Here is an 11,539-nt window from a genome sequence, read left to right as displayed (position 1 = left end):
ATGGATACAGAAGGGGGTAGGGTTGTGCTGTGGAAGGGGGATGTGGGTGGGGAGTGATACAAGGAAGTGATCAGAGATGGTCTTATCTGTGATTGAAACTATGGGAGTAGCGAGACCACGTGAGATGGGAAGGTCACGGGGGAGGTCGTGAATATGGTTTGGGGAATTGTGGTTGTGATGATTTAATCCCAGCAACTTCCAGTTTCTTTTCTGTTTTTAATCTTGTAAATTCAAGAAATTCAAGATAAAACTGATCATTTTAAAATGATTGATAATTGTCTTTGAACCAAATCGTCTGTTGATGTTTCATTGATTGACAGGCCAACCAGCCAATCAGGACAATCACTTGCTGAAATGCAGCCAATCAGCTGATGGGGAGGTGGGACATTTCCAAAGCACTCACCAGACAGAGACTGAATATTCTTAATGTTTATTACCTTTTACACATTGACATTTACAGAAAAAAGACTTGAATAAACAGCCCAGCCAGAGGAAGCTGGAGAATTTCACAGGGAGAATGGAGATTTGTTAAAACACTTGTGGAGATTTTCTCAAGAACATGAGAATTCTGTCCCTTTAAACAGTGACTAAACCTTAAATTGTAACTGCAGGGTGAGCAGGAAGGGGTCTGGTTTACTGAAGCAGACACTTTGGAGGGTCACATTATTTTTGTACAGCTGACAGTCTTCAGCATCTTAGAGAGGTTTAACTTAGCATCACGAGATTAAACTGTCCCAGCAAACACTCCCAGGACAGGTACATCACGGGGTTAGATACAGAGTAAAGCTCCCTCTACACTGTCCCCATCAAACACTCCCAGGACAGGTACAGCACGGGGTTAGATACAGAGTAAAGCTCCCTCTACACAGTCCCCATCAAACACTCCCAGGGCAGGTACAGCACGGGGTTAGATACAGAGTAAAGCTCCCTCTACACTGTCCCCATCAAACACTCCCAGGGCAGGTACAGCATCGGGTTAGATACAGAGTAAAGCTCCCTCTACACTGTCCCCATCAAACACTCCCAGGGCAGGTACAGCACGGGGTTAGATACAGAGTAAAGCTCCCTCTACATTGTCCCCATCAAACACTCCCAGGGCAGGTACAGCATCGGGTTAGATACGGAGTAAAGCTCCCTCTACACTGTCCCCATCAAACACTCCCAGGACAGGTACAGCACAGGATTAGATACGGAGTAAAGCTTCCTCTACACTGTCCCAATAATGTGCCTTAACCCCTAACCCTCAGAAGTGTCTCAGAGCCGGTCCCGAGAAGGAAGAGAGTTGTAATTCGGTGCTGACAATGACCTTTGCCCTCCCAGCTCACCCCTGTTCTATTTAAAGTTGTGTCTCCTCTGTGGACTGTCTCTAACACTCTACGCACATTCTGATCTCCTGATGCTCTTGCTGAGGGGAGAGGAGAGGCTCTCGTGGGTGACGACACAGGAGAAGCGGGCGTTGGACTCCCAGCCGGAGCCAGAGAGGGTCAGCAGGCTGCTGACGCTGTAGGTGCTGTCCGAAGCTCGCAGGTAGTTGCTGGTCTGAACCCCGTCCGAAATGGCTGCACCGTCCTTCTTCCACTCCACCTTCACCGCATCGGGATAGAAGTGATTGGCAAGGCACACCAGGGTGGCAGTGCCCTTGGACTTGACCTCCTCCGGGGAGGGGGGCAGCAGGGTCAGTGTGGGTTGTGACTTCTTACTGCCTGAAAGAGAAGTGAAGGAAGTTTAATCACTGTCATTATAATGAATTTCAACTTCCCGAATATTAACTGGGATCAGATCTGTGTAAATGTATAGATGATGTAAAATTCTTATAATCCATCCAGGTGAATTCTTTTAGCCTGAATGTAACAAACCCAACAAGAGAAGGTGCAGTTTTAGACAATTTCAGGGAATGAATCTGGGCAGGTGGAAGGTGTATCAGTGGGAGAGTATCTGGGTAATAGTGATCATAATTCAATTAGATTTAGAGCAGTTATGGAAAGGGATTAAGACAGACTAAGTGTAAAAGTTGTAAATTAGGGAATGGCGAATTTAACTAAGCTGCGATTTGCCGAAATGGACAGGAAACAGCAACTTGAAGGTAAATCAGTGTCAGAGCAGTGGGAGGTTTTCATGGAGGAGAATTATGAAATATTTGATGGGATATAACCATGCGGAATTCTCCCAGATTTGCACAAAGGGCACTGGCGTGTGGGAGAAAGATTGTTTTACATCTCCTGTGCCCTTGCCACTCTCAGTCTTTCCTCCAAGTGGTGTTCAACATGGAGGAGCACTGATTCATCAACTGAGGGAGGGTGGTACGTGGTAATCAGGAGGAGGTTTCCTTCCCCATGTTTGACCTGATGCCATGAGACTTCATGGGGTCCGGAGTTGATTTTGAGGACTCCCAGAGCAACTCCCCACTGACTGCAATTTTGACACTAGCCTCCAGGAGTTCCTCAGGGTAGTGTCCTCGGCCCAACCATCTTCAGCTATTTCATCAATGACCTTCCTTCCATCATAAGGTCAGAAGTCGGTCTGTTCACTGATGATTGCACAATGTTCAGCAACGTTCATGACTCCTCAGATACTGAAGCAGTCGCTGTCCAAATGCAGCAAGACCTGAACAATATCCAGGCTTGGGCTGACAAGTGGCAAGTAACATACTTACCACACAAGTGCCAGGCAATGACCATCTCCAACTAGAGAGAATCCAACCATCGACCCTTATGTTCAATGGCATTACCATCACTGAATCCCCCACTATCAACATCCTGGGGGTTAGCATTGAGCAGAAACTGAAGTGGACTAGCCATATAAATACTGTGGCTACAAGAGCAAGTCAGAGGCTAGGAATCGTGCGACGAGTCACTCACATCCTGACTCTCCAAAGCCTGTCCACCATCTACAAAGCACAAGTCAGGAATGTATTGGAGTGCTCTCCACTTGTCTGGATGAGTGCAGCTCCCACAACACTGAAGAAGCTGGACACCATATTTAAACTACAGCCGTGCGCACACTTCTCAATTCTTGCAGCCCGGGGCTGCTCTGGGGAAGACATGGCCCCAAAAGCCAAGCAGAGTGCAGCCCCCGATTCAGTGACACATTCCTGGGATGCCTTCTGGACACTGTGGAGGCCCATCCTGATGTCCTCTACCCCCGCTCTGGCCGCAGGAGAGCCATCAGTTTCAGATTTTTGGTTGTCTCACCATATTATTCCCACTGCTCACCATGACACCTGACACCAATGGGGCCGGAAAATTCCGGCCATAGTGAGAGAGTAAATATTAATTGTTGGAAAATATTCTGAGGGAAATTTTAATCATCTTTGAGAAAAATACGACCAAGGACAGTCAACATGGACTTGTTAAGGGAAAGCCGTGTCTGACTAACTTGCTTGAATTTTTTGAGGGGGTAACAAGGAGGGTTGATGAGGGGAGAGAGTTTGACATGGTCTATGCGGATTTTAGCAAGACTTCTGACAAGGTTCCACATGACAGACTTGTCAGAAAATTAAAGACTCATGGGATCCCAGGGAAAGGGGCAAGTTGTGTTTAAAATTAGTTGAGTGGCAGGAGGTAACGGTTTGATGTTAAGCTGGTTAAATCATATTGGACTGTTACATAGACATTTGTAAAGAGGGTTTCCACAAATTCAGCACTGAAATGGTTAATAGTAAGAGTGTTTAAAGACTCAGTGTCCCTCAAAGACCCTGTTAAGCTGTCAGGAATCTCTCACTATTGATCAGTCTGTCCGGGGGAAACAGGTTCAGAATTAACAATCCTCAGATCACACACACATCGAGAGAACTTTATCCCAGAATGTTGGAGCACACTTGGATCAACCCACTTCAGAAAGGATTCAGATTGGGTGTCATAGAATAAAATGATAGAAAGTTTCTGGCACAGAAAGAGGCCACTCGGCCCATCATGTCTGTGCCCACTGAAACACGAGCCGTCCAGCCGAATCCCACTTTCCAGCAATTGGTCCGTAGTCCTCCAGGTTCAGGCTCTTGAGGTTCATATCCAGACACCTTTTAAATGGGTTGAGGGTTTCTGCCTCGGTGACCCTCTCAGGCAGTGAGTTCCAGAGCCTCATCTCCCATCTAATCTTTCTCCCAATCACTTTAAATCTATGCCCCCTAGTCACTGACCTCTCTGCTAAAGTAAATAGGCCCGTCCCATCCACTCTATCCAAGCCCCTCATAATTTTGTACATCTCAATCAAATCTCCCCTCAGCCTCCTCTGTTCCAAGGAGAACAACCCCAGCCAATCCAATCTCTCCTCATAGCTGCAATTTTCCTGTCCTGGCTACATCCTGGTTAAATCTCCTCTCTACCCTCTCTAATGCAATCACATCCTTCCTGTAATGAGGTGACCAGAACTGCACACTGTACTCAAGTTGTGGCCTAACTAATAATTTATACACTTCCGGCATAACCTCCTTGCTCGATACCTCGGCTAATGATTGAAAGGATTCCATGTTCCTTCTTAACCACCTTATCGACCTGTTCTGCTACCTTCAGGAGTCTGGACATTCACCCCAAGGTCCCTCACTTCCTCTACACCTCCCATTATCTTCCCATTTATTGTGTATTCATTTGCTTTGTTTGACCTCCCCAAATGCATCACTTCACACTTCTCTGGGGAGAATTCCATTTGCCACTTTTCTGTCCACCTGACCAGTCCAATGATATCTTCCTGCAGCCAACAACAATCCTCCTTGTTATCTACCATGTAGCCAATTTTTGTGTCACCTGTAAATTCCTTGATCAATCTCCTGCATTTATGTCCAAATCATTAATATATACACAAAAAGCAGGGTACCTAGGCCTGAGGCCTGCAGACCCACACAGGAAACAGCCTTCCAGTCACTAAAACACCATCAATAATTACCCTTTGTTCCCGGCCACTGAGCTAATTTTGTATCTAATCGGCCTCATTCCCATGGACCCCATTGGCTTTTATTTTATTAACCAGTCTTCCATGTGGAACCTGCTCAAAAACCTTGCTAAAATCCATGTAGTTAACATCAACTACACTACCCTCATCAATCCTCCTTGTTACTTCCTCTAAAAAGATGAACAAATTAGTCAGACATGACCGTCCCTTATCAAACCCATGCTGACTGTCCTGGATTATTCTGTGCCTTTCTAAGCGACAGTTTATCCTGTCCATCAGAATTGATTCCAATTATTTGAACACCAACGAGGACACAATGACTGGCCTGTAATTATTCGGTCTATCCCTCGCTCCCTTTTTAAACAAAGGTACAACATTATCAGACCTCCAATCCTCCAGCCCCTCACCTGTATCCAGTGAGGATTGGAAAATGAGGGTCGAACCCTCCACAATTTCCTCCCTGGTTTCTGATAACAGCCTGGGGCACATTTCACCCGGCCCTGGTGGTTAATCCACTCTCAAGGATGCTAATCCCCCTCATACTTCCTCTCTCCCTATGTTTATCATATCCAATATTTCACACTCCTCCACCATAGTGACAATGTCTACATTGTTCCCTTTCTTTTGTGAAGACAGACGCAAAGTATTCATTCAGAACCATACCCACATCCTCCCCCTCCTCACATAAGTTACCTTTTTGGTCTTTTATTGGCACTACTCGTCCCTTAGTTATCCTCTTACTCTTAAAGTATTGAGAAAACAGCTTTGGGTGTAGAAGGTTCTAGATTTCATTTAAAACCGTGCCGGCCTACACTGGGGCGACGTCAAGGGTGAGGCTTAATTTGTTTCAGAGTCTGGCCGTCAGACAGGGTCAGTGTGAGGTCAATGGCACCTCACAGGGTCAACATAAGAAATCTCCAAATTCAAAAAAAGGCTTGCATTTCAATGGCACCTGTCACCACCTCAGGATGTCCCAGAGTGTTCCAGAGCCAACTGTGCACAGTAAGATCCCAGATAGCGGATCGACAATGGCCAGATAATAGGAGAGTAGTGATGTAGATTGAGGGATAAATATTGTCCAGGAAACCAGGGGGAACTCCCCTGCTCGTCTTCTCAAAGCATCGTGGGATATTTGAGATCCCCCTGAGAGGGCAGACCTCAGTTTGTCTCATCTGAAAGACGGCTCCTCTGACAGTGCAGCCCTCCCTCAATACTGCACTGGAGTCTAAGCCTGGAATATATGCTCAAGTCTCTGGAGTGGAATTTGAACCCACAACATTGTGACTCTGAGGGGAGGGTGCTACCCACTGAGGCAAGGCCCACACCTCATGGTCCAATAGCCCACCATGTTCACCCTCCCGGCTCACACTTGGAGGAATGAGCCCACTTAGGGAGGGTGGAGCTGTTCCCCAGTCAGAGACAGTGTCTTCAGGAGAGAGATGGAGAGCAGATTCCGGGAGGCCTGGAGTCTAGAGGGTGACATTTAAACATTCGGGAATAACGGAGAGTCTCCCCGAAACCCTGGAACACTGAAGCCACTGGATTGTGGGCCCTGCTCTACCTGTTTGTCATCAGAACTTTGCCAAGAGATAACCAGGGAGTGGAGAGAGCAGAGTTCAAGCTGGGGGAGGTGGGACCTCGGTGTCTCACTGCGCTGGTGCTGTGATCAGTTATATCAGAGACTGTGAGAGGGAGCCAGAGCTCATATCAAACTCTGCCCGTGTCTGTCACACTGAGACTGACAGGAGTCTAGTGAGTGATTTCACTCCATGGTGCAGCAATGTCAGCACAGTCTGCAAACGTCCAGATCTCCTCGAGACGGTGGGTAAAAGTGGGTTATTTATATCTTGCTGCTTAAAGGGGGGAATGTAATGAAAGAAATACAGCTGGGCACCCTGTTATACACAGTGTTGTTCACTGAACCATTTCATTCACTGCAGCTCCTCACTAACACCTTCAACTATTCAGCATTAGTGTTTGAGAAAGTTTCAGTATTGAAAGGGTTAATAAGGGAGGATTGGGGTTTACTTACTCAGTCTGAGCTTGGTTCCTTTAGCGAACGGACCCCACACTGAGAGCTTCCAGTGCAGGGGCTGTACAAAAACCTCTGCTCTCTGCTTCACTCAGTCACTCTCACCCTCTCCCTGTCTCTCACTCACACTCACCTTTAACTCACTCTCACCCTCTCTCTGTCTCTCACTCACACTCACCTTTAACTCACTCTCACCCTCTCCCTGTCTCTCACTCACACTCACCTTTAACTCACTCTCACCCTCTCCCTGTCTCTCACTCACACTCACCTTTAACTCACTCTCACCCTCTCCCTGTCTCTCACTCACACTCACCTTTAACTCACTCTCACCCTCTCTCTGTCTCTCACTCACACTCACCTTTAACTCACTCTCACCCTCTCACTGTCTCTCACTCACACTCACCTTTAACTCACTCTCACCCCCTCCCTGTCTCTCACTCACACTCACCTTTAACTCACTCTCACCCTCTCCCTGTCTCTCACTCACACTCACCTTTAACTCACTCTCACCCTCTCTCTGTCTCTCACTCACACTCACCTTATCTCACTCTCACCCTCTCCCTGTCTCTCACTCACACTCACCTTTAACTCTTTCTCTCTCTCTCTCTTTCTCTGATTGTCTCTCTCTCTGTTTTTCTCTCTCTCTATCTCTCTGAATTCTGTGCAGTTGTGCTCGAGAAATTTGAGAACTTGAACATTTTATGATAAATCTCCCAGTCGGTCTTCAAATGTGGACATGGAAAAAAGGTAAACTTGAGGCCTTCAGTGGGTGGTGGACACCACAGGGACTGGAGTGTGTAGTGGACAGTGAAAATAATTTGTTCAGTTTCCTTTCTTGTGTTTATTATATATTCAATATAACTGTGTCAGTACAGGAGGTGGGACAGTGTGTCCATTATTATATATTCTATATAACTGTGGGATGTGTCAGTACAGGAGGTGGGACTGTGTGTCCATTATTATATATTCTATATAACTGTTGGATGTGTCAGTACAGGAGGTGGTGCTGTGTGTATTGAGGTTTTTGTAAGGCTCTGTATCACTGTGTAGGGGTAGCTGTCAGCTTGCTGACAGTAATAATCAGCGACATCCTCATTCTGTACATTGCTGATTGTCAGGGTGTATTTAGTGCCAGATCCACTGCCGGTGAATCGCTCCGATGTTCCTGTGAATCGAGTTGTTGCCGAATAGATCAGGAGAGTGGGTTTCTGTCCTTCTCGCTGCTGGTACCAATTCAGATAGCCGCTAACAGACTGACTGGCCGTACAGGTGATGGTGGCCGTCTGGCCCAGGCTCACTGACAGCACCGGGGGAGACTGGGTCATGGTGATGTCCCCACTGATACCTGAGGGGTAATAGAGAAACAGAGTGAAGTAAGAAGTGTCACACAAAGAGCCTGTAAAATGAGATATTGTTAGAGACATTGACCGTTCCTCTGCTTTCAGCATTTTCCCTTCAATCACAAGTCAGTCGAATTGGATGGAAATGGAGAGCAGGAAAATATTCACGGTGGAAGGAGAGAGATTTGTACCTGCGATGCAGAATGCCAGAGGCCAGATGAGCTGGATGGCTGAAATCATGGTGTCTGCTCCTGTCCCTGTGCCTGGTCACTGATAAACTCTCCCTTCACTGGGCTCAGCTTTATAAAGCTGCAGCCTGTCAGAGTCTCACTGGCTGTTCCTCAGTATGTAAATGGTATCACCCATAGAAAACCACGTCAGCACCTTTCACTTCCTCTTCAACTCACTCCTTCTGCCTCTCTCTCAATCCCTCCCTCTGCCTGTCTCTGTCCCTCTCTCTCGCTCCTGCCTCTCTCTCTCTCGCTCTCCCTCTCTCTCTCTCGGTCTCTCTCTATCTCTCTCTTTGTCTCTCCCCCTCCCCACACCCCAAGCTCTCTCTCACTCACTTTTTGCCTTCCCTCCATGCCTCTCTCTCCTCTCTCTCTCTCTTTCTCTCTCTCTCTCTGCCTCCTCGTCTCTCTCCCACCCTCCATCGTTCTGGAATTCTCTAACTGATCTCTATAACAGGCGTTATTACTGGAGTTTGGAACACTTTGAGTCCTGGTGCAGCAGTAAAATGCTTCCCTCCCTCTCTCACTCGGTCTCACAGTCTCCACCTCGCTCTCTCTTTCCCACAGTCTCCCAGGGGGAACACAGTGAAATGAAGGGGAAAACTCCCTCTGCTCTGCCCCACCAATGGATGTGAACCCTTGACCCCAGAAGCATGTCCTCTCCTGGAGTAAGGCCCCATTTCCCACATTGACCATGCTTTGGCCTCTCTCAGTCAGACTGACAGATTATGTCAAATTAAGGGCAGTTCTGTGCTGTTGGCCAATTCTCACTGGGGACTGGTTTGGACACAAACCTCATTTCATGAAGGCCCAGCAGAGAGAGGAGACCCTCACCCCATCAGTGTGAGCTGGAGGGACAGGGCAGAGTCTGACCCACTGAGCCATCCTGTCCATTCAGAACATGTTCCAATCCCTTCCCCTCTCCCTCCCTTTCCATGGTCAGGCTCCGGGTCAGGGTGGTTTACTGGGATGAGAGGTGGACGATCACACATTTACAACAGAAAGAAACTGTCCACCACATCGACCATGGTGTCCCTGTCCCACTGGACCCTCCAATGGGGACCAGTAAACATGGGCCTGCTTCCCACTGGGCCCTCCAATAGGGACCAGTAAACATGGGCCTGCTTCCCACTGGACCCTCCAATAGGGACCAGTAAACATGGACCTCCCTCCCACTGGACCCTCCAATAGGGACCAGTAAACATGGGCCTCCCTCCCACTGGACCCTCCAATAGGGTCCAGTAAACATGTGCCCCCCTCCCACTGGACCCTCCAATAGGGACCAGTAAACATGGGCCTCCCTCCCACTGGACCCTCCAATAGGGACCAGTAAACATGGGCCTGGTTCCCACTGGACCCTCCAATAGGGACCAGTAAACATGGGCCCCCCTCCCACTGGACCCTCCAATAGAGACCAGTAAACATGGGCCTCTCTCCCTCTGGACCCTCCAATAGGGACCAGTGAACATGGGCCTGCTTCCCACTGGTCCTCCAGTTGCTGAAATTCAAATTCCACATCTCTCCATCCCGTAAGCCTCTGATTTCCATCTCCACAACATTGTCCGTCTCTACACTACATCAGCACCTTGACCACAGAAACCCTTATTCCTGATTGTCTCGCCTCCTGACTCCATTATTCCGATGCCCTCTACCAGCTTCCTTCATCCACGCTCCATAAACCCCAAATTGTCCGAAATGCAGAGTTCCATACCCTGTCCCACACCAAGTGTCGTTCCTACCCGACCCCTGACCTTACAGACCGACTACCCAAGACCTCACTGACCTGTTACCCCCTGACCTCACTGACTTTTTACCTACAGACCTAACTGACCTGTTACCCCTGAACCCACTGATCTGTTACCCCTGACCACACTGCCCTCCAATTCACTCCATGTCCTAGCTCCTCCCTACCTCTGCGTTCTGCTGCAGACTCACATTCCCTCCCTCATCCTTCCACCTTCTGACCCTGCTATCCTGCCCATCGCTGCTTCCTTCATCCCACCATTGACAGCAGAGCCTTCCGACGCCTAGGCCCTGCTCTCTGAACTCCCACTCTTCACACCCACCCCCTCTCCAGGCCTCTCTCTCCTGCATCAAACTCCATCCTTTCACCTAAGCCTTTGATCACTTTCCTAAACTCGCTCCTGCCCCCTCCCCCGTTCACCTCACTGTTCCTCTGTGATACATCTAGGGGATATTTGTATGTCAAGGCGTTATATAAATGAAAATTTTGTGTGCATTTTGGCTGGGGACAGAATTGGACACAGTGGTGATGACCACTGCATTTCGGACAATTTGGGGTTTATGTCAGGAGGGGAGAGGGAATGTTGGGAGATCTGAGCTCCATTTGCCACCCCGGGCATTTTGGCTTCCAATGAATGAATGAGATGCTAATTTCGAGCCCAGGTTAGGGACAGTCTCGTGCTGTGGACCTAGGTCTACAAGAGGGAATTGGAGATCTCCCTGAAAAGGAAGAATTGCTGGGTTATGGGGATAGTGAGGGGGAGTGGGACTCACTGAGTAACTCACAGGCAGGATGGGCTGAATGGCCTCCTTCTGTGCTGTAAGATTCTAGGTAGTGGACACGGTTCACAGTTTTCTCCCGTGTCAGCAACAAACATGCAGCTGCTCTGAGCTCCTTCTTTCACTTCCTCTCTTGGTTAGGTTTCAATCTTGCGATCGGACAATCTTTGCAGTTATTTTTTACACTGGGGGTTTCTGCTGTGGTCTGAATCTGTAATAATAACTGTCCAATCAGTGAAAAGAACAGCAGCTAAGAGCAGTCAGGACTGAGGAGGCAGGCTCACTGGGAAACACATTGGGAAGATCAAAGCCATCGTCTTCAGCTCCCGATACAAACTCAATCCCTCTCCCTGAGCACTGTCTGCTGCTGAACCAGACTCTTTACAACCTTGGCCTCATCTTTCACCCCGACCTGACCCCCCAAATCCTCCACATCACAAAGATCGGCCACTTGCCCCGATAACTGGAATGTGCTGCCTACACAGAAGGAGAGGTTTAAGAAACAGGGAGGAGAAGAGTCAAAGACTTGG

The 11,539-nt window shown here is 48.3% G+C and overlaps 1 pseudogene across 1 annotated transcript; it reads right to left on the bottom strand.

The window, feature by feature from the left end:
* Positions 1–414: 414 nt before the first annotated feature.
* Positions 415–8,571, bottom strand: LOC144692803 (immunoglobulin kappa variable 4-1 pseudogene; annotated as a pseudogene). Its single transcript, XR_013579397.1, has 3 exons — positions 8,448–8,571; positions 7,950–8,261; positions 415–1,703 (listed from the first exon to the last, which is right to left on the bottom strand). The product of XR_013579397.1 is annotated as an immunoglobulin kappa variable 4-1 pseudogene (transcript).
* Positions 8,572–11,539: the final 2,968 nt, after the last annotated feature.

The sequence above is a fragment of the Cetorhinus maximus genome, chromosome 17 (genome assembly GCF_964194155.1).
Source record: "Cetorhinus maximus chromosome 17, sCetMax3.hap1.1, whole genome shotgun sequence".
In the NCBI taxonomy this organism is placed as follows: domain Eukaryota; kingdom Metazoa; phylum Chordata; class Chondrichthyes; order Lamniformes; family Cetorhinidae; genus Cetorhinus; species Cetorhinus maximus.
This window is presented reverse-complemented; position numbering and strand designations above follow the sequence as displayed.